Source organism: Oncorhynchus nerka, linkage group LG24, assembly GCF_034236695.1.
Source record: "Oncorhynchus nerka isolate Pitt River linkage group LG24, Oner_Uvic_2.0, whole genome shotgun sequence".
NCBI classification, from domain to species: domain Eukaryota; kingdom Metazoa; phylum Chordata; class Actinopteri; order Salmoniformes; family Salmonidae; genus Oncorhynchus; species Oncorhynchus nerka.
In genome coordinates this window covers 26,309,065-26,332,077 of record NC_088419.1, presented here as the reverse complement: position 1 = coordinate 26,332,077, position 23,013 = coordinate 26,309,065, and positions in this window count along the sequence as shown.

The window sequence follows — 23,013 nt, the reverse complement described above, 5'->3', positions numbered from 1 at the left end:
CTCACAGTTTTCTCCTAACAGGAAATAGCTTTTTGGCTGTATTTCTAAGAGATTTAACTGTATACTTGGGTTTTATTTTTTTATTTACAGGGACCAAACAAAAGCTTCCATCTGTGGCCATTGATCATTTTCAGCTGGTTTACTTCCTTCTCAACTCATCTTATGTCAGCCTTTTCTACCTTAGTCCTAACCTTTGCCATTATGAAACAACACTTGGACTTGGACTTGGGGACTGTGAAGTGACCCCTGGTGTTTTTTTTAACACAATGAGTTCAATAGGAACTGGGTATGACTTGTCTGCCTCCACCTTTTCACCTGATGGAAGGGTATTCCAGGTGGAATATGCCATGAAGGCAGTAGAAAACAGCAGCACAGAAATTGGGATCCGATGCAAGGATGGGGTTGTGTTCGGTGTTGAGAAATTGGTTCTCTCCAAACTTTATTTGGATAAAGCTAAGAACATTAAGAACTTCATGTTTAAGAACACTATAACAACATGGAATAAAATTAAACGTATTCTACAAGAACCAATATCACTCCCTAAAAGCACAACCTTATGGAACAATCCTTAGATAGCTTTTCAGAATTCACAGATAAATTGGTCCACATGGAAAACTAAAGGCATAGAAACCGTAAATTACTTGGTATCAGGAAATACACTTGTTTCCATGACAGAATTAAAAAGTAACTTTGGACTGACCAATGAACGTATATAGTTTCAAATACATAACAAAAATGACATATCATGACATTTCGTTTTGAAGTCTTTTGGACATCAGACCAAACCTGAGGGAATCTTATTTGAGTTAGAAAAGGATGTTCATATGATAGAGAAGACATACAAAACCTTGCAGAGAGCCTATCCAACTGACAATCTCAGTATGTCCAACCAGCCTCACGACCGCAGACCGCGTGCATGGCGCCAAGTGGGTGAGCGGTTTTCTGATGTCAACATTGTGAATAGAGTGCCCCATGGTGGTGGTGGGGTTATGTTACCGGTAGGCATAAGTTACGGACAATAAACACAATATAATTTTGCTAATTAGAATGCACAGAGATACAGTGACGAGATCCTGAGGTCCATTGTCGTGCCATTCCTCCACCACCGTCACCTCATGTTTTGGCATGATAATGCACGGCCCCATGTGGCAAGGATCTGTTCCTGGAAGCAGAAAATGTCCCAGTTCTTCCATGGCCAGACATGTCACTCATGTTGAGCGTAAGATTGAGAGGGCAAACAGTGGATTTGTTCAAATGTATCTTATATCCTGAAAACTTGCCGTACTGAGAAATTGTGTCTAAAATGGGAGGGAGGGACTTCTCAGGGTTGGATATGTAGAGCAAGACATCATCTGCGTGGAGCGAAATCTTGTGCTGAAGACCGCCTGCAGAAACACCCATAATACTTGGATTGCTCCTTATCACCTCTGCCAAAGGCTCCGCCCCCAACAAGTAGAGCAGGGGGGACCGCGAGCATCCCTGTCTTGTGCCACGTCACAAAGGGAATATGTCAGAATTCAGACCATTAGTAGTCACCATGGCATTTGGATGACAGTATAGGGACTTAATCCATTTAATAAAATTTGGGCTCATATTGAACTTTTCTAAGACCGAGAACAGAAAGCTCCACTCCTTCCTGTCGAACACATTCTCAGCATCCAGTGAAGCCAGCAGGACAGGGGTGTGGAACACCTTCTCAACATCCAGGGACGCCAGCAGGACAGGGGTGTGGAACACCTTCTCAACATCCAGGGACGCCAGCAGGACAGGGGTGTGGAACACCTTCTCAGCATCCAGTGAAGCCAGCAGGACAGGGGTGTGGAACACATTCTCAACATCCAGGGACGCCAGCAGGACAGGGGTGTGGAACACTTTCTCAGAACCCAGTGAAGCCAGCAGGACAGGGGTGGAACACCTTCTCAGCATCCAGGGACATCCAGCAGGACAGACGCCAGGGACGCCAGCAGGACAGGGGTGTGGAACACTTTCTCAGAACCCAGTGAAGCCAGCAGGACAGGGGTGTGGAACACTTTCTCAGAACCCAGTGAAGCCAGCAGGACAGGGGTGTGGAACACTTTCTCAGAACCCAGTGAAGCCAGCAGGACAGGGGTGTGGAACACCTTCTCAGCATCCAGTGAAGCCAGAAGGACAGGGGTGTGGAACACCTTCTCAGCATCCAGTGAAGCCAGCAGGACAGGGGTGTGGAACACCTTCTCAGCATCCGGTGAAGTCAGCAGGACAGGGGTGTGGAACACCTTCTCAGCATCCAGTGAAGCCAGCAGGACAGGGGTGTGGAACACCTTCTCAGCATCCAGTGAAGCCAGCAGGACAGGGGTGTGGAACACTTTCTCAGAACCCAGTGAAGCCAGCAGGACAGGGGTGTGGAACACCTTCTCAGCATCCAGTGAAGCCAGCAGGACAGGGGTGTGGAACACCTTCTCAGCATCCAGTGAAGCCAGAAGGACAGGGGTGTGGAACACCTTCTCAGCATCCAGTGAAGCCAGCAGGACAGGGGTGTGGAACACCTTCTCAGCATCCAGTGAAGTCAGCAGGACAGGGGTGTGGAACACCTTCTCAGCATCCAGTGAAGCCAGCAGGACAGGGGTGTGGAACACCTTCTCAGCATCCAGTGAAGCCAACAGGACAGGGATGTGGAACACCTTCTCAGCATCCAGTGATGCCAACAGGACAGGGGTGTGGAACACCTTCTCAGAACCCAGCGAAGCCAGCGGAACAGGGGTGTGGAACACCTTCTCAGCATCCAGTGATGCCAACAGGACAGGGGTGTGGAACACCTTCTCAGAACCCAGCGAAGCCAGCGGAACAGGGGTGTGGAACACCTTCTCAGCATCCAGTGATGCCAACAGGACCGGGGTGTGGAACACCTTCTCAGCATCCAGTGATGCCAACAGGACAGGGGTGTGGAACACCTTCTCAGCATCCAGTGAAGCCAACAGGACAGGGGTCTTCTGTGCGTTTACTTGATCAATAATATCAAAAAGACGGCAAATGTTATCAGAAGAGTTCCTGTCTCTAATAAATCCAGTTTGGTCCGCTTTTATTATTTTGGGATGAAGAGTATTTAGTCTTTTGGCAAGCAATTTGGTAATTACTGTATTTTCAAGTCAATCAGCACTGTAATGCGGGCTGTGTACATTGTTTGGGAGAGCTCAGTTTTTGCAAAAATCATCCAGCATTGGCATGAAAATAGGGCTAAACTTGGGCCAAAAAGCTTTGTGGAACTCTCTGGGAAATCCATCTTGGCCTGGGGACTTGTTAGGTGGCATCCTCAGGAGTGAAGGGGGAGTTGACATCTTCTTTGTTGGTCTCTGATAGTTTTGGTATTGAGATTCCCTCTAGGAAGGAATGGAGTTCTGCATCCGTATGTTTTCTCTCCGAAGTATGTAGTTTGCAGTAAAAACCACAAAGTGCAATTTCATGCAAATGCTTTGTATGATAACATGGAGGTGTTGAATTTCCAGCACTTTGACCTTGGGATGTTTTTGCAGAGGTCAAAGTGGAGGTAGACAAAGGCGTGATCTGAAAGTGCTATGGGTCCGATTGTACACGTGGCAGAATTTATTAAAATCTTTGGGATAAAAATGTAATCTATACGAGAGTAGGTGTTATGGACATTAGAGTAGTATGTCTAGTCCATAGATGAGCTATTAGTCTCTCTCCAGATATCTATCAGTCCCATCTCTTTAGTAAGATAGTTCAAAATCTTTGCACATCTAGGGTTTGTGTTAGGGACTTGAGATGATTTGTACAGGGTTGTGTTGAGGGTACAATTAAAATCTCCAGCCAGCACTCCAAAGGAAACACAATGCTCATTGAACAGGGTTATCATTTTTAACATGAAAGCAGGAGTATCAGTGATAGGGGTGTATATATTTAAGATAGTAATTGGTTGCCCATACATTGACCCAGTTATCAGATGTTTTTGTAAATTATGAATGGAACATGTTTATAGATAAGTATGGATGTGCATCTACTGTTTGATTTGAAAGATGAGAAATACACCTGTCCCACCCAAGCTCTGCAGAGTATATCATGTTCGGCATCACAGAGGTGTGTCTCTTGTAATAGCACAATGTCTGTTTTTTCCTTACAAGCACACAGTATCTTTTTTCGTTTTATTGCATGACCTAGACCATGGCAGTTCCATGTCAGTAGATTTAAGGTACTAGTCAATGTGAACCTGCTGCCATCTTCTGGTTGATCTGGCACTCAGAACGTAATTTCACTTTGTTTTCTACGACATGATCCATGTTAGACAACCATAAGTAAGATCTGGCTAAACTTTTCATCCGGGAGGCACCAGGGTGAGCCTCATGGACCTCATCCATGACTTGTGCACAGGCAGGGGGAGAATAACCACTCTGGACCCCCAGAGTATGCAGCCATCCTGTGCACTCAGCTCAGTTTTGCGCTTTGTATAAGGTCTCAGTCCCTCATCCTCTATGGCGGGAGGCCAACCCTGCATGAGGCCAGGATAGGATCCCGGTCTGTCCACTGTTTGATCTGTTTGGCATTAATAGGTGAGTTTGACAATCTCTCCATTAGGAAAATTGTCTCAGGAGGCACCACAGTTATGGCGGGCATCTCTGGTAGCGGGAGACGGCTGAGCGCGTCTGCGTTTGCATTGTCCTTCCCCGCTCTGTACACTATAGTGTACTGGTAAGCTGACAGTGTGAGAGCCCATCCCTGTATCCTTGCTGAAGCCATGGGAGGAACACATCTTGATTCACTGAAAAGGCTCAGTGATTTGTGGTCAGTGCATATGGTGAAATGATGACCGTAGAGGTGCAGATAAAAGCCTTTCACAGAAAAAACTATGGCCAGATCTTCCTTGTCTAACTGTGAATAACCCTTCTCAGCCCTCGTAAGTGTGCATGATACGAATCCAATGGTTTTCTCTGACCCAATGCTCAAACATACAAAAAATATAAATAAAATACAAAAAAGAAAGAATTTAAGTGCAATCCTCCCTCGCCCTGCAAGTGTATGCTCGTCAGACGTCATGATACGTCATCAGATACGTCCACTTAATTTGAGGGCTGAGGGGATAGGGTGCGTCTTATATAAGTGTTTGGACTGCAGCCCAAGTTTTGTCCTCGTCGACAAAAGATTTAGTATCTTCACAAGGAATGTCCACACGCTATTCAATACTACTTTCCTTTACTTTCAACCTAATAAATGAAAGATGTACAGCCATGTACAAACAGTACAAATACAGCAAAGCGATACAGCCTACTCAACCTGTGGTAGAGTCGCATTTATTTGTATTGTTACTGTAGCTTCTTAATATAACATGTCAAATTACATGTATATATTTTCTGAATAAACATTAAATAGCTTTAAAAGTAAAAACAAATTAAAATCACAAGGATTGACTTTCAAAAGTTAAAGTTCTTAAAAGAAAATAACAAAACAAAAAAAAAGGATTAAAAAAACAGGGGTGACAGTTGTATAAACTTATGATAGAGTTGTAAGAATACAGTGTTTTTTTTTGTTATTGACTAATTCTAGAGATTTTATTAGATATTGGATTTCAAGTAAAAATATATTGCATTCAGGGACAGGTTTCAAATATTTGTTTTTGTGTATAGAACATTTACCAGAGAGAATGAAGAAATGAACGACTAATTCAGTGGTTTAGTTTTCATTTGAATAATATCATATTACATCTTGCATTGTAAATACATGAGTATTATTGATGAAATTAAAAATTTAAATACTTACCTCGCTCCAAAATAACTTCACAGAGTCACTCTCATTAAAATGTGTTTAATAGTTTCTCCTTCTTTATCACAGAAACGGCATGTCCTCTAAATCCATGAATTTAGACAAGTTATTGCACGGATATATTTTGCGCAAGATTTTAAAGTGAATTTCTTTTACTTTATTTGATATACAAAATTTGTGAGGGAGCAACCAAGCTTTCTTCCATTCAATTTCAGTAATATGTGCATTCCAGAAGAATTTCCCTCAAGGAGAGATCTTGTTCTTGGAGTGAAAAAGTATTACATTTCTTATCCAGCAGGGGGAAACCTTCTAACATAAGTTGTGCATCTATCATGAAATACCAAAACACAAATGAGATTTCATTAATTGAGTCCTGAAGGTATTGCTTTGCATATATAATTAAATTATTTATAATGTATTGGGAAGTTATATGTTTGTAAGAACTTTCTATAAGAGAGTATATGTCCTTCTTTATCAAATAAATCAAGCACAAATATAATATTTCTTTCGAACCACTTAGGAAAGAGCAAAGACTTGTTTCTAACAACAATATCTTTGTTGTTCCACAGAAGTGCCTTGTGTGGGGAGAAGTTGTGGACATAACAGTTTCCAACCTAAAAGGGATTGTTCATTAAATTTGGACAGTTTGATGGGTCATTTTGCTGGAGAATAATTCCACTTCCACAAAAATTGAAGACCACACAATTTCATAAAAATATGACAGGGAATGAAGTACCATATAGATTCCAAGCTAAGCATACATCTTTTTATCCAGTTTACATTAAAGGTATTGTTGATATCAATGAAATCTAGTACATCAAGCCCACCATCAGTTCTTTGGTTTGATATTACAGACGTCTTTGTGTTGTTTATTTTTCCATATAAAGGCTTGGAAAGTTTTGATGATATCCTTGCTGGTTTGATCAGCTACAAATAGGAATAGAGCAGGGTAGACAACGTGACAGACCCTCTGCTTTGGACAATAAAACTCTTCCAATAATGGAGAGGTCACGTTGGAGCCTGTTATTAAAGATGGATTTTGTTTTCTTTAATCTGAGAGAAATTGGGATGTTGACAGACAATACGTTTTTTTACCATGTACAAATATTTACCATGTAAATATTTCACATTATCTTTCACTGGGATATTCTCAACAGATTGGTCATTTGAGTAATGCAGGGACAATATTTCACATTTATTTAATTAAGTTTCAGACCAGAAGCAGAAGAGAATGATTTGATAATATAAGTGCAATAAGCAAATTGATCCTTGTCTTTTAGAAACAGAGCTGTAATCGTCTGCTAATTGAGATATTTATTTATTTTCCACATATTGAAATACATTTTAACTCAGGGTTGTTTAAAATGTTAATAGATAGTAATTCTACAACTAAAAGGAATAAGAAAGCTGAAATAGGGCAACCCTGGCGTACACCACGGTGAATATGAAATATTTTAGATGTGTTACGATGAATCATAATAGAACTATTAATATCTTTATAAAACATATTGTTAACAGAGACAAAGTTAGTCCCGAAACCAAAAGTGTACAACGAATGTATTAGGAAATTGTGTTCAATTGTATAAAATGCTTTATAAAAGTTGAGGAATAAAATAATAGCCTCTGAGTCAACTGAATCAGCATAATAAATCAAGTCTAAAACTAACCTAATGTTACAGCTGATGTGGCAACCTTTCATGAAACCAGTTTGGGTTTCTTTAATAAGGTGGTTTAGGGCCATTTTAAGTCTATTAGCATATGCTAAAGTTATCCATTTATAATTTTGTATTTAATAATGTAATAGGTCTCCAATTATCAATGAAAAGAGGATCTTTATCAGGTTTTCGTATTAAGGAAATAACACGTTGTTTCATGGTAGTAATGATCTCACCCTTAGCTAGGCATTCTTGGAACATGTTAAATATTGGTCCCTCTAAATGTTCCCGAAAAGTGTAAATAAAACTCCACAGAAAGAAAATCTGTTCCAGGTGCTTTTCCCTTCTTCATAGATTTAAGAGCATCTCTAATCTCTACTATAGAAAACTCCTCTCGACATATGGACTTGAACTCATCAGAAATCATTGGAACATGACCATGGACATGTTTTATAAAACTTTCACATTCAACCCCATTAAAATTAGATTTATACAGATTTTAATAGAAAGAATACACAACGTTAGAGATGATCTTTGGGTCTTTACACGAGGTATTGTCAATATTTAAGGCAGAAAGACATTTTCTCTTATAGTTCCTTTTTTCAAGAGCAAAAAAATGGTTTCTGTTTTTCTCACCCTCAACCCATTTTGGTCTAGATCGAATAAAGGCCTCTTTAGCTAAATCAATGAACATGTGATCTAGTTCTATTCCAGATGTATTCAAATCTTTCTTCCTCTGCTGAAAGGGTATCCTTTTATAAGAGAACATTCAATTTATTCACAAGCTCATCTTCTTTCAAACATTTTTGCTTCTTTAGTTCCTTACTGCGTGTAATGGTGATAGATCTTACCTTGAATTTCAATATTTCCCAGTTACTTCCATGCTTTGGTTCTAAATCGTTTCAGTTAAACGAGTCTATGATCATGTTCTTTATGCTCTTGTTAAAGACTGGATCATTTAGGAGTGAATTATTAAGTTTACAGTATCCTCGAATACCACTGGATTTTTCAGAACATTCTAACTTCAATAATATCATCTTCTGATCAGTCAAAGGAGCATGTTTATGATTTACTTTTTGTACATACTGTAACAGTGGGGGAGAAATGAGAAACAGATCAATTCTGGATCTGGCCGTCATTGCCCTATTACATTAATCGTATTAAGAAGTATTAAGAAGTATTATGAGGGTTGACCAGTCCTCTTCTGGCTGTGCTGGGTGGAGATTATAACAGAACATGGCCAAGATGTTCATAGATGACCAGCAGGGTCAAATAATAATACTCACAGTGGTTGTAGAGGGTGCAACAGGTCAGCACCTCAGGAGTAAATGTCAGTTGGCTTTTCATAGCCGATCATTCAGAGTATCTCTACCGCTCCTGCTGTCTCTAGAGTTAAAAACAGTAGGTCTGGGACAGGTAGCATGGTGAACAGGTCAGGGTTCCAGGCAGAACAGTTGAAACTGGAGCAGCAGCACGACCAGGTGGACTGGGGACAGCAAGGAGTCATCAGGCCAGGTAGTCCTGAGGCATGGTCCTAGGGCTCAGGCCCTCAAAGAGAAAGAAAGAGAGAAATAGAGAGAATTAGAGAAATCATACTTAAATTCACACAGGACACCGGATAAGACTGGAGAAATACTCCAGATAGAACAGACTGACCCTATCACCCTGACACAAACTATTGCAGCATAAATACTGGAGGCTGAGACAGGAGGGGTCGGGAGACACTGTGGCCCAGTCCGACAATAACCCCGGACACGGCCAAACAGGCAGGATATAACCCCAACCACTTTGCCAAAGCACAGCCCCCACACCACTAGAGGGATATTTTTTAAATTTTTTAATTTTAATTTTTTATTTCACCTTTATTTAACCAGGTAGGCTAGTTGAGAACAAGTTCTCATTTGCAACTGCGACCTGGCCAAGATAAAGCATAGCAGTGTGAACAGACAACACAGAGTTACACATGGAGTAAACAATTAACAAGTCAATAACACAGTAGAAAAAAAATGGGCAGTCTATATACAATGTGTGCAAAAGGCATGAGGAGGTAGGCGAATAATACAATTTTGCAGATTAACACTGGGGTGATAAATGATCAGATGGTCATGTACAGGTAGAGATATTGGTGTGCAAAAGAGCAGAAAAGTAAATAAATAAATTTAAAAAACAGTATAAAAACAGTATGGGAATGAGGTAGGTGAAAATGGGTGGGCTATTTACCAATAGACTATGTACAGCTGCAGCGATCGGTTAGCTGCTCGGATAGCTGATGTTTGAAGTTGGTGAGGGAGATAAAGTCTCCAACTTCAGCGATTTTTGCAGTTCGTTCCAGTCACAGGCAGCAGAGTACTGGAACGAAAGGCGGCCAAATGAGGTGTTGGCTTTAGGGATGATCAGTGAGATACACCTGCTGGAGCGTGTGCTACGGATGGGTGTTGCCATCGTGACCAGTGAACTGAGATAAGGCGGAGCTTTACCTAGCATGGACTTGTAGATGACCTGGAGCCAGTGGGTCTGGCGACGAATATGTAGCGAGGGCCAGCCGACTAGAGCATACAAGTCGCAGTGGTGGGTGGTATAAGGTGCTTTGGTGACAAAACGGATGGCACTATGATAGACTGCATCCAGTTTGCTGAGTAGAGTGTTGGAAGCCATTTTGTAGATGACATCGCCGAAATCGAGGATCGGTAGGATAGTCAGTTTTACTAGGGTAAGCTTGGCGGCGTGAGTGAAGGAGGCTTTGTTGCAGAATAGAAAGCCGACTCTTGATTTGATTTTCGATTGGAGATGTTTGATGTGAGTCTGGAAGGAGAGTTTGCAGTCTAGCCAGACACCTAGGTACTTATAGATGTCCACATATTCAAGGTCGGAACCATCCAGGGTGGTGATGCTAGTCGGGCATGCGGGTGCAGGCAGCGATCGGTTGAAAAGCATGCATTTGGTTTTACTCGCGTTTAAGAGCAGTTGGAGGCCACGGAAGGAGTGCTGTATGGCATTGAAGCTCGTTTGGAGGTTAGATAGCACAGTGTCCAATGACGGGCCGAAAGTATATAGAATGGTGTCGTCTGCGTAGAGGTGGATCAGGGAATCGCCCGCAGCAAGAGCAACATCATTGATATATACAGAGAAAAGAGTCGGCCCGAGAATTGAACCCTGTGGCACCCCCATAGAGACTGCCAGAGGACCGGACAGCATGCCCTCCGATTTGACACACTGAACTCTGTCTGCAAAGTAATTGGTGAACCAGGCAAGGCAGTCATCCGAGAAACCGAGGCTATTGAGTCTGCCGATCAGAATATGGTGATTGACAGAGTCGAAAGCCTTGGCGAGGTCGATGAAGACGGCTGCACAGTACTGTCTTTTATCGATGGCGGTTATGATATTGTTTAGTACCTTGAGCGTGGCTGAGGTGCACCCGTGACCGGCTCGGAAACCAGATTGCACAGCGGAGAAGGTACGGTGGGATTCGAGATGGTCAGTGACCTGTTTGTTGACTTGGCTTTCGAAGACCTTAGATAGGCAGGGCAGGATGGATATAGGTCTATAGCAGTTTGGGTCCAGGGTGTCTCCCCTTTGAAGAGGGGGATGACTGCGGCAGCTTTCAATCCTTGGGGATCTCAGACGATATGAAAGAGAGGTTGAACAGGCTGGTAATAGGGGTTGCGACAATGGCGGCAGATAGTTTCAGAAATAGAGGGTCCAGATTGTCAAGCCCAGCTGATTTGTACGGGTCTAGGTTTTGCAGCTCTTTCAGAACATCTGCTATCTGGATTTGGGTAAAGGAGAACCTGGAGAGGCTTGGGCGAGGAGCTGCGGGGGGCGGAGCTGTTGGCCGAGGTTGGAGTAGCCAGGCGGAAGGCATGGCCAGCCGTTGAGAAGTGCTTATTGAAGCTTTCGATAATCGTGGATTTATCGGTGGAGACCGTGTTACCTAGCCTCAGTGCAGTGGGCAGCTGGGAGGAGGTGCTCTTGTTTTCCATGGACTTCAGTGTCCCAGAACTTTTTGGAGTTGGAGCTACAGGATGCAAACTTCTGCCTGAAGAAGCTGGCCTTAGCTTTCCTGACTGACTGCGTGTATTGGTTCCTGACTTCCCTGAACAGTTGCATATCACGGGGGCTATTCGATGCTATTGCAGTCCGCCACAGGATGTTTTTGTGCTGGTCGAGGGCAGTCAGGTCTGGAGTGAACCAAGGGCTGTATCTGTTCTTGGTTCTGCATTTTTTGAACGGAGCATGCTTATCTAAAATGGTGAGGAAGTTACTTTTAAAGAATGACCAGGCATCCTCAACTGACGGGATGAGGTCAATGTCCTTCCAGGATACCCGGGCCAGGTCGATTAGAAAGGCCTGCTCACAGAAGTGTTTTAGGGAGCGTTTGACAGTGATGAGGGTGGTCGTTTGACTGCGGCTCCGTGGCGGATACAGGCAATGAGGCAGTGATCGCTGAGATCCTGGTTGAAGACAGCGGAGGTGTATTTGGAGGGCCAGTTGGTCAGGATGACGTCTATGAGGGTGCCCTTGTTTACAGAGTTAGGGTTGTACCTGGTGGGTTCCTTGATGATTTGAGTGAGATTGAGGGCATCTAGCTTACATTGTAGGACTGCCGGGGTGTTAAGCATATCCCAGTTTAGGTCACCTAACAGAACAAACTCTGAAGCTAGATGGGGGGCGATCAATTCACAAATGGTGTCCAGGGCACAGCTGGGAGCTGAGGGTGGCCGGTAGCAGGCAGCAACAGTGAGAGACTTATTTCTGGAGAGGGTAATTTTCAAAATTAGTAGTTCGAACTGTTTGGGTATGGACCTGGAAAGTATGACATTACTTTGCAGGCTATCTCTGCAGTAGACTGCAACTCCGCCCCCTTTGGTAGTTCTATCTTGACGGAAGATGTTATAGTTGGGTATGGAAATCTCTGAATTTTTGGTGGCCTTCCTGAGCCAGGATTCAGACACGGCAAGGACATCAGGGTTAGCAGAGTGTGCTAAAGCAGTGAGTAAAACAAACTTAGGGAGGAGGCTTCTGATGTTGACATGCATAAAACCAAGGCTTTTTCGATCACAGAAGTCAACAAATGAGGGTACCTGGGGACATGCAGGGCCTGGGTTTACCTCCACATCACCCGCAGAACAGAGAAGGAGTAGTATGAGGGTGCGGCTAAAGGCTATCAAAACTGGTCGCCTAGAGCGTTGGGGGCAGAGGATAAGAGGAGCAGGTTTCTGGGCATGGTAGAATATATTCAGGGCATAATGCGCAGACAGGGGTATGGTGGGGTGCGGGTACAGCGGAGGTAAGCCCAGGCACTGGGTGATGATGAGACAGGTTGTATCTCTGGACATGCTGGTTGTAATGGATTGAGGTCACCGCATGTGTGGGAGGTGGGACAAAGGAGGTAACAGGGGTATGCAGAGTGGGTCTAGGGGCTCCATTGTGAACTAAAACAATTATAACTAACCTGAACAACAGTATACAAGGCATATTGACATCTGAGAGAGACATACAGCGAGGCATACAGTAATCACAGGTGTTGAATTTGGAAAGCTAGCTAAAAACAGTAGGCGAGGCTAATCCGCTAGCACAACAAACAGCAGGTAAAATGGCGTTGACTAGGCAACGGGGCCGACAGGTAAGACAAACAAGCAGAAAGGAGTACCGTGATTAATGGACAGTCCAGCATGCGTCAGCTATGTAGCCAAGAGATCAGTGTCCAGGGGGCAGCGGTGGATGGGCAGGGGGGGCTGGGCTGGCGAGTGTTATCCAGGTTTTTTAAAAACTAACAATGACTAACTAGCTTGTAGCTAGTTAGCTGGTTAGCGTCTGGAGGTTCTTGAGTGTGTCATAAAAATAAAAATAAGAGTAAAAGTAATAGCGATTCCGTATCACATTGGGTGAGGCAGGTTTCCGGAAGGTATAAACAAATTAAAAATCAAAAAGAGATAGAAAGTAAATGGGGTCAGAGAGTGATTGGGACGCGGTGGTTCAGACGGTTAGCAGGCCTGTGCTAACAAGCTAACAGTTCGTAGGCCCGAGCTAGACAAGGTAGCAGTTAGCGGACCGGAGCTTGACAAGCTAGCCGTTAGCAGGCCGAATTAGCAAGCAGGGAGATAGCGAGGGCTAGAGAGTTAACCTTTGGGGGACGTCGCGATGGGGTGAGTCTGTTTATTCCTCTTCATGCGGTGAGCTGGAGATACAGCGATTCAGAAAGCTCGCGGGCCTTGGCCAGCAGATGGATCTTTGGCGATGTCGCAGCGGAAAAGCCTGTTGAAACCCCCTCGGACGATTATGTCGGCGGACCAGTCGTGATGGATCGGCGGGGCTCCGTGTCGGCAGTAGAGGGTCCAGGCCAATTGGCAAATTAGGTATTTTTGGACCTCTTGGATATCTCCAACCACCAACTTACCTGCATTTGTATACTTGTTTTGCAGCTCAGTAAGCTTATCAGCAAGATCCAAAAATAGTCTTATTTGAGGAGTAAGAGTTGTACCAATATACATTCCATATAATAAAACAAGCATTATCTAGTTTTGAGATCAATATAACCCATCTCCCCTCTTCGGACATAAAAGACTCTAAAATATCACCTCTAAAAGTATGAAGCCGTTTCATTGTACCAGCTGAGTGGTTAGACCCGTGACTAAACTCCGCAAAAAAAGAAATGTCCTCTCACTGTCAACTGCTTTTATTTTCAGCAGACAACATGTGTAAATGTTTGTATGAACTTAACAAGATTCAACAACTGAGACATAAACTGAACAAGTTCCACAGACATGTGACTAACAGAAATGGAATGTGTCCCTGAACAAAGGGGAGGGGGACCCCTGACATTTAGAGATAGTGTTTACTGCATTGAATTCAAAACGTTGCATAACTTGACAAAAATTAAATTAAGACAAATACAGTGTAGTGATATGAATAACTGGTTAACTACTTGAACTAGTAAGATAGGTAGTTAATAAGGAATCCTGAGCTTGGAGAAAGAACTGGACTACCCTAAACCGAGGTAGTTATGATGAACCCATATTCACATTTACTAACCTGGTGATATAAAACAGGGTGAATGTACAAAGGTCAATCAACTTATTAACTCAAAGAGTAATTTAGTTAACTCTTAACACTCATTTGACTTAGAAAGAATAGGACATCAATTGTAAGTTAGTGTAGCTATATACCTGAGCACAGAGTTTTCAAAACATTCAGTACTCTCATGACATTCACTTAACGTAATGACAATCGATCTTCTTTCCATCGATAAATGCAAAAAGGGCCACTGAAAGATGATCTCTTCCCTTCTTCTCTAGCCTTTTTTTACCATTGGCCAACGTTTTCCCCTTGCAGCAGCATCTTCTGGAGTGAGAGCCTCTTTGTTGAGTAGTTTATTCTCCACAAGAAACCTGGAGTCTTTGGCTTCTTTCCATCCGACATCTCAGTAGATTCTCATTGTGAACCGCATGATGGTTGTCCGCGGAGATCCGTCACCCCTTCGCTTTCACAGGCGGTTGACCACGTCGACGACATCCTGGAGGTTGTCTCGAATCCTGGGTGCTACTTTCCCGATGATGTCAATGGTAACGCTCCGTATGTTCTCCCCGTCCTCTCCTCGCACCCCATGCAGTTTCAGGTTCCATCTCCGGCTGTGACGCTGGACTGGCGTCGTGAGGCCAATTGGGGGCCAGAGCACGGGCTGGCAGAACTGGAGGGAAGAGGTGGATGAACGAGCCCTTGTTTGGGTGTAGGGCAGGAAGCCAGTCCGGAAGCACCATGGTCTTGTAGGGAGGCCGTGACGTGAGAGAACTTGGGAAGGTTGAACACCAGAGGGGCTGCGGCGTTCTGGATGAGAGTTGTAGGGGTTTTAATGGCACAGGCAGGGGCCCAGCCAGCAGCGAGTTGCAGTAATCCAGTGACAAGTGCCTGGATTAGGACCTGCGCCGCTTCCTGTGTGACAGGAGCGGATGTTGTAGAGCATGAACCTAGACATCCACCGCCTTGATGTTGAGTTGAGAACGACAGGGTGTTGTCAGGATCACGCCAGGTTCTTAGGCTCTGGGAGGAGGACACAATGGGTTGTCAGTGATGGCGAGATCATGGAGCAGGCAGTCCTTCCCGGGAGGAAGATCCGTCTTGCCGAGGTTCAGCTTGAGGTGGTGATCCGTCATCCCCACTGCCAGATGATATTCTGTCGCATTTGGCGATTCACCTGTTGCAGTTTCTGTATTTCAGCTTCCGCGGTAAAAAAAAGAAAAATTTTTAAAAAAGTAAAAGTTCGCTCATCTGGTTGAGAGGTTGCTGCACAGAGGCTGAGAGAGACTAATGATTTGGAGGTGGTCTCTGTTGTTTTTTCAATGATGGCCAGTTTCTCAAAGATGGCTTTGAGAATGTCAGGGTTGGTAGAACACTTTTCGACTGCTCTGTATTTGGTAGAGGGGTTCTTACTCGGCGTAGGTGGCAGTGGTGAGAATAAGAAGTATTTTCCCTCGAGTTCTGGAAAGGATTCACGTAGGCTGCGTGCTTCTGTCTCGCTGTTAGCATCTGAGGTGATAAGCGTCTGTTCAGCCATGCCTTGCCCTTTTCGGTTTCTTCTGCCCATGTAGTCGTGTGATCACCGTGTTTTCCAATTACCTTCTGTTACTTCATATAGGTAAGGGTCAGTTTACCCCCCCCCAAAAAAAATAAAAATAATAATAATATTAATATGAAATCCTCGAGTATTGATCATAATCTGCCGGGTCTTTTCAATTACACCCTCTCAAAGTGGCGCCCTCTGGTAGAGTTGCATTGAACAAGTACAACTCTGGGTGATGACATCATCAAAGGGGAAAAGTCACGGTCAAGGCCAATGCCAATAATAACCATGAACACATGCATAGTAATCATACTATACTGCAGGTAAGTACAATAACATATTACATTTAATTATTTATATAGTGGCCACACTATAACAACTCTGTTCCATCTGACTGTGCAGTCCACTGTTTCATCAGCCCAACCAGAACCGTTATAAACTTGATCTCCACTATAATAAGCATCTAGACATTAGTTCACATTTATTTTAGACTAACATTTCGTTTTCAACAGCAGAGATTTGTATAAACCTTGCTGTCTGTCCGATATTTGGAACATTGTTTCAATATTCAAATTCGATCTCCAGCTGTCCATAATAATGGATGTGTCGGGAGTCGGGACGAGACAGACCGGCAGCGTTTCCCAGTCAGTCTAAAATCATAAATCAGCTGGCATCATTTTTATTGATACAAAGAAATGTAAATTTAAAAAAGGTCAAATGAAACGAAGTGCAGCTAGTTTGAACTCTTTACAGCTTCAGTGTTTGAAGTGATTGTGTTAGCTGTGTTGTTGTTGTCTACTTCCTCAACAGTGTCCAGACGAGAGAGTACATTTTCTATGCCAGGTGAAATCGTGCCTCATTAGCTCATTGTTATGGATGTATCCAAATAAATGTCACTAGAAAACAGCTTAAACAAATGCAGCTACTGTTGTTATTCTTTTTTGACGTTTGACGTGAATGTAAATTAGCTCTAGTTGGCTAGCTAGCAAGCAAGGGATAAGATCGTTGCCAGCCAGTATGGCAATGGAACATTTTGAACGAACGACTGGGTCGCGTCCATAGATACAGAACAAAGTCTGAACGACTGGGTTGCGTCTTTGACAACCGAAACAATAGAACGAACGACCAGCCCTAGATTTGGGTCGGGACTATATCTTGTTGAAGGATGAAATAGTATGAATAAATTAATTAACTTTAAAATAACGTTTTTATTGAAAATAGGTCAATCATTTGAATATGTTGGTAACCCATTATATAAAAGTGATAATGCCCTCGACGCCGGTGTTTGGAGGATATATTGGTACGGGTTTCCGGCCCTCGACACCGGTTTACCGGGCATTATCACTAAAGTATAGTACAGTGAGAAATCAGTGGACCTAATAGAGGTTGTGTCTCCTTTTGGGGTACATTTAATATTAAAGGATAGTGTGGCCACGCAATGGACACTGGGGCATTTCAGGTTAATCTTAACATATGCACCATGAACATTTCCATTACTATGTGGACATTAGTGATATATTTTATGGTTTGGCAATAACCATTTATTACCATAGCATTTCACCTCTTATCAATATATCTAAGCACTCTGTCTAAATTACTGCTGAGCTTAGTTGTGTTGTCATAACTCTTGTTATCAGGTTTTATCATAAACCAAGAGCCTATGTTTGAACAAGCTAGCACTGTATACAGTAGGTGCAGTATGGATATTTTTTTCACAAAGCAAAGCCACATCATACATAACATATTATAACATATATTTCAGTAATAGCTTTACCATCCTGGATATACGTTTCCAACTGTGTACACCACATTGCATCCCATAGCAGCAACAATAGTTAATTAGTACAAAATGTAGACCTATCTTTGCCAAATACGTTAACTTGAATCCATTTGCAATACACATTGTTCTAAGTAGTTGCATTGTTTCAATAGCATTCACACTGATATGGGGATTAGGCCTACTGTAAATTGCATAATGGCTGAGCATGGACATGCCAAACGTTGTCAATAAGTAATATTATGAATTGTTGATAAGGCCTAAAAAGAAAACGAATAATTCGAATCAAAACAACAACTTGTTTTAAATAGGGTGTCACACTTATGGGCACCATCATTTCTCCCCGTGGGCATACAATATTAAAACAACGCAGATTATGAAGGATTTTTACGCACATCCAAACTTTGCACAGTAGCTGGACAAAGATCCAATATAAATAGAAAGGGAGAATATCCACGCACAGTTATACTGCTCCCAAATAGCCCTATTTTATTAACATAATCGTAAATCTTTTTACAGATCAGATCGCATTCACACATCTCCAGAAGTTGCATTGCAAGCGCGCCACGGACTTTGTCACCATAATACCAGGAATATGAATAATTCTTATGTTTGGTTAAAATACAATTTTACGAAAATAAAGCAATCATTTGGTTTTTAAAACAATAATAAATAAATGTAAAATGTAATGATATAATAACATCGCCAGGATAAAAAACACGTGCATTACTGTTGAACCAGCCTTCGTTATAGTATGCCTAAGCGAAAGCTTGGGTTTTGAACATATGAAACGTAAATAAGCACTTTTTACATGTTACAGCTAACTTCTAAATAAGAGTTTCACCTGTAACTCATCTCTCGTTTCATGATGGGCATGGACACCTAGATTACATCACGGAGGGTGTTTTACACACGTCCAAAACGGCTAAAATAATATGGGCCTGCCTACAACGCATAGATAAAAAAGGAATGTCAGCTCACTGTTTTCCTCCTCTCAAATTTCACATTTTCATAAAGCTTAAGATATTTTCCAAGCGGTCTCGGGAGCCAAACCCTTTATTGACGGTCTTAACTACTTCGCAATTGCATTGAGCAGACAAAAATATACTTAATTGGGAGGAGGGAAGACTATGCTTGGTTTTTAATAAAATAAAATATAATGGGGGAAAAAAAACATGTTTTATTATGTTTCTAAATGCAAAGTATACAGGCACCAAAAGCACGTTGGGCTCCTCTTGTTCCATGTGCATATGGGCAGTGTGCGTCGCGGCTGGGTAGGCTGCGACATTCATGCCATGACCAACTGCGTTACTACTAAAACCAGGTTTTGGTTGATCTTAAATATCCCTATCAGCGCTCCTTGAAATTAGCACTTGTAATCATGTTTTTAACCATAAGAGGTTCTACTAAGCTATATGGACTTGTTTTTAAGGTCATACCAAGGATCCGTTTGCTATTGGATTTTGAATCTAAAGACCTTTTGAAGTATCAAGTATTAGATTAATGCGGAGGCGCAGACATCGACCTTTTACCGACACACCTCAAATGTTTACACCCAGTCCATCTGAGCGCAAGCGAGCTGATTTACACGTTAAGCTTCGAACACACCGACTGTGATTTTGCGCAAAATAGGACGCAGCATCATCTGGCTATATATGCAACAAAAGTTAAACATTCACCTTCTGCTACCATTTCTGTCAAGCATACTTCGATAAATCCAACATATGCACAATGTTGCAATTCAAACGCAGCGTTTCAATTGTAAAATGAATGTAATTCTGGTGTACCAAAATGCTATGATGCTGTCGGTGTGTTCGATGCATACATTCATTTTCAAGGAAACTCTGCATTTGTCTTGCAGCATTGCGTTGCAGTCCGTTCCGTGTGGTGCATTGGTATGCGTCAAACAGTATCTCTGAAGCTGGAGACTCACATCTCCCTCACTAGCTTTAAGCACCAGCTGTCAGAGCAGTTTACAGATCACTGCAACTGTACTTAGCCTATCTATAAACAGCCCATCTATCCACCTACCTCATCCCCATACTGGTATTTATTTATGTATTTAGCTCCTTTGCACCCCAGTATCTCTACCTGCACATTCATCTTCTGCCGATCTACCATTTTTTATTTTATTTTTTATATTACCTTTATTTAACTAGGCAAGTCAGTTAAGAACAAATTCTTATTTTCAATGGCGGCCTAGTAACAGTTCTGCCTGTTCAGGGGCAGAACGACAGAACCTTTCGGTTACTAGTCCAATGCTCGAACCACTAGGCTACCCTGCCGCCCAGTGTTTAATTGCTATATTGTAATTACTTCGCCACCATGGCCTATTTGATTTAACTTACCTCATTGTATATAGACTTTTTGTTTTCTTTTGTTCTACTGTATTATTGACTGTATGTTTTGTTTATTCCATGTGTAACTGTGTTGTTGTATGTGTCGAATTGCTACGCGTTATCTTGGCCAGGTCAAATGAGAACTTGTTCTCAACTAAATAAATAAATAAAAATCAATGCGTAGACGACTTGACAGAAACCTTTGACCTTTGTTGCATACATATGTAACAGTATAACTTTAGACCGTCCCCTCGCCCATACCCGGGCGTTTGTGTTTTGTTACACCAGAAGTACATTAATTTCCATTGGAATGCTGCGTTTGCGTTGTAGTTGCATTGCGTTCTGTGTGGTGCATATGTTGGATTTATCAAACGTATGCATCAATTTGTATGCATCAAATTGTATGAGTAGACAGCTTGACCGAAATAGTAGCAGAAGGTGAATGTTGAACTTTCGTTGCACACATATCCAGATGTGGTATGATGGAGGCTTGAGGAGCAGTTTCATGATGCGTGATGACCCTGCTGTGATCCTTCTACTCCTGTTGTTAGCACAAAGACTTGGGACTGCAGAATAACTGGTCATTAAATAGTTTTAACTATGGTAAATTCAAGTTTCATCTACTTCATTAGTGACGTTCAGTGGGGTATTTCACTCTGTTACAGTTCAGCATAACATAATGTAATGTGAATTCAACATAGCAGCCATGGCATAAGAATACATTTATCACACTTAAATCAGAATTGTATAGAAATTCTGCATAAAAAGTTCAACCATAGAAAATTATTAGACATAATTAATGGTCAAGATAGTTATCCATACATTTATAGTGTCATGCCTACTCCTGCTCCCTCTCTCCAGCACTAGACGTTAACCACCGGTCCTGGCAAACCACATTGCACACACCTGACAACCATAATTGCGCACACCTGCTCCCCATCATTACGCACACCTGGGACTTCATCATCACCCTGATTACTCTCCCTTTATTTAGCCACTAAGTAGTATCAGTAGGTAGTATTATTTCCTTTCACGTTCAGTACGCAACTCGTTTTTTTCATTTGTATTGTTTCATTATTAAACTCACCTGCTTCCTGACTCTTGGCATATACATTACAGAATACTACCTCAACAAATGGAAGCAGCAGAAAATCCAGACATCACCCAGAGGGTTGGCGAACAGGGACACTTAATCTGCCAACACCACGACCAACTGGTGCAACTAGGTACAGCTATGGATGAGGTCCTCCACGTTCTCCAACGCTCCAATATGTTACATATAGAGATCCACAAAACCTCTCATTTTGTCATACAAAGAAAAGTGTCCCATTGGGGTAGGCACATGACTGTGTCAGAATTATGATATCCAGATTTCTTCTTCCTGGATGTCATTTCCCCACATAATTAAGTGATAACGCCCAAGAAGCCTGTGTTTGAAGGATATATGGGCACGGGTGTTGTTAGGCCTGAGATGAAGTCAAAGGCCGGCAAACCATACCAATATATCCTCCAAACACCGGCTTCAAGGGCCTTATCACTTTTATACAACAGGTTGCCAACATATTCATATAATGATTGACATACAGTACCAGTCCAAAGTTTGGACACACCTACTAATTTAAGGTAAAACATATTTAAAAAAAACAACTTTTTTACTATTTTCTACATTGTAGAATAATAGTGAAGATGACAAAACTATGAAATAACACATAGGAATCATGTAGTAATCAAATAGCCACCCTTTGCCTTGACGACAGCTTTACACACTCTTGGCATTCTCTCAACCAACTTCATGAGGTTGTCACCTGGAATGTATTTCAATTAACAGGTGTGCCTAGTTAAAAGTTGATTTGTGGAATTACTTTCCTTCTTAATGCCTTTGGGCCAATCAGTTTTGTTGTGACAAGGTAGGGTTGGTATACAGAAGATAGCCCTATTTGGTAAAAGACCATGTCCATATTATGGCAAGACCAGCTCAAATAAGCAAAGAGAAACAACAGTCCATTATTTTATGACATGAAGGTCAGTCAATCCGGAAAATGTAAAGAACTTTGAATATTTTTTTCCAGTGTAGTCGCAAAAACCATCAATGGTGAAACTGGTTCTCATGAGGACCGCCACTGGAAAGGAAGACCCAGAGTTACCAGCCTCAGAAATTGCAGCCAAATAAATGCTTCACAGAGTTCACAAGTAACAGACACATCTCAACAACTGCTCAGAGGAGACTGTGTGAATCAGGCCTTCATGGTCGAATTGCTGCAAAGAAACCACTACTAAAGGATATCAATAAGAAGAAGAGACTTGCTTGGGCCAAGAAACATGAGCAATGGACATTAGATTGATGGAAATCTGTCCTTTGGTCTGATGAGTCCAAATTTGAGATTTTTAGTTCCAACCACAGTGTCTTTGTTAGACGCAGAGTAGGTGAACGGATGATCTCTGCATGTGTGGTTTCCACTGTGAAGCATGGAGGAGGAGGTGTGATGGTGTGGGGGTGCTTTGCTGGTGACACTGTCTGTGATTTATTTAGAATTCACTGCACACTTAACCAGCATGTCTGCCACAGCATTCTGCAGCAATACTATATCCCATCTGGTTTGCGCTTAGTGGGACAAATCATTAATTCTTCAACAGGACAATGACCCAACACACTTCTAGGTTGTGTAGGGACTATTTAACCAAGAAGGAGAGTGATGGAGAGCTGCATCAGATGACCTGGCCTCCACAATCACTCAACCTCAACCCAATTGAGATGAGTTGGACCGCAGAGTGAAGGAAAAGCAGCCAGCAAGTGCTCAGCATATGTGGGAACTCCTTCAAGACTGTTGGAAAAGCTGGTTAAAAGAATGCCAAGAGTGTGCAAAGCTGTCATCAAGGCAAAGGGTGGCTACTTTGAAGAATCTAAAATCTAAATATATTTGGATTTTTTTAACACTT